This window comes from Sus scrofa, chromosome 18 (genome assembly GCF_054392235.1).
Source record: "Sus scrofa isolate SSC_HxYL_T2T_F1_AM1 chromosome 18, Sscrofa_HxYL_maternal_Yorkshire_Landrace_v2.0, whole genome shotgun sequence".
Classification (NCBI taxonomy): Eukaryota; Metazoa; Chordata; class Mammalia; order Artiodactyla; family Suidae; genus Sus; species Sus scrofa.
In genome coordinates, this window is record NC_139400.1 from 58,630,316 (window position 1) to 58,631,976 (window position 1,661).

Here is a 1,661-nt window from a genome sequence, read left to right on the forward strand (position 1 = left end):
CCCAGCCAAGGTTGTGCCTCCAAAGGGAAGGTGCTCGTGATGGAAAGAGGGAGTCCACAGAGCCCGGAGTGGACAGCTGCCCACAACTCACTCTGCGGGACTAGTTCTCGGGAGGCGGGGGACGGGGGGCACTTTGAGAGCTTCCGTAGGTGGTACTTGAAACAAGCCAGGCTGTATGGGTCTCTGCTAAAAAAAAACTGCCATCTGAGGGGCAAATCTGCTCCAGTACATGGAGACAATTAGACCTCCGAGCCTGAACAACAGAAGCAGACTCTGACCCAGGGTACTCAGACCTAAGACCTACCAGCTGCTAAGGCACCTTGGTAGGTAATTGACCCGTGATGCAGGACAGCTTCCTGATGCATAACCTTGCTCCATTTGTCTTCCGCATTTAAAAGTGTCACTGCTAATGGCCCTAGACATGTAAGCAAAAACATTTAATATTTAATATTTAGCTGCTTCCTGCAGCTATCATTGATACAGCAGTTATGTGCTTCATCTAGATTGAGAGCAAGTTGCATACACAGAAATGGCTGATCTCAAATACATGGAGGAAAGCTCTAGAAAAATAGACGTGGAGCGATTGCTGTAAATATAAAAGCTCTTTAAAATGCGAACTGTCTTTAACTATTACAGGAAGTCAGTGACACATGCTGGGGGGTCTTGGAATAGAGACATTCCATTTTACGTTTGGATTTTAAAATATCACATACACTGAATGTGAATGAATACTCTGTTAAAAGAATTTCCATGTCAACTATTCTTTAATATAATGGTAAAAATAAAAGAACTTTGAACCTCACAATGGAAAGATTTCTTTCTACTTTTAAATAAAGAAGGAAAATTCTTTCATCTTTATAGTACTGCCATTAATTTGAACTCAGGTGTAATTATCCACATACACTCCATTAAAGCTCTAATTAGGGGTAGACTACAAGTATCGCAGAAGGAGAGACTTCCAGAAACTACCATCCCACTGCATGACACCATGAGCCAAGTCAAACAAGATGAAATATAATCGAGATAGAAGGAAGAAACTGTTCCCTTAGCTCAAAAAAAAAAAAAAAAAGTAACTCTGCAAGAGCAAGAACTCAGAAGAGCTTAGACATACATAGGGAAAGGCTTTAGGCCTTTGGTTGAGCATCAGCTCAGAAGGAGTCAAGGATAATTAGGTCGCAGCTGTCAGCTGTGATGCAGAAAGCCTGGAGGGCAGACGAAAGGTCTGGGAGCGACTTCAGTGCTTGGTTGCCATGGACACAGAGCCTGGAGGGAGGCATCTCAGAGGGCAGGTAAGATGGGTGTTGTCCAATTTCCAGGAGTGTGTACGTGAAAGGGTGGGCTTGTTCCGTAAGGTCCCCATGTGGCAGAGAAGTCGGTTATGAGACGACCGTTGTCAGAGACGTCCACTTCCAGGAACGTGGAGGAGACACACTTCTTGCTAAAGGCAACTGAAACGCTGGGCTTCGCCTGGAAAGCAAAGAGATCCTGACTGACAGGTGGTGGGACTACAGACCAGCCAGGGACTTCAGGAGCCCGGGAATGTCTTTTTCCCTCATAGATCATAGACTGGAGCTGCAGAAGCAGGCAGCCCAGAAGGACCAATAGACACAGACAAAATAAATAAACTAAAACCCAATAAATTGACTTTCTGTTTCCAGAGG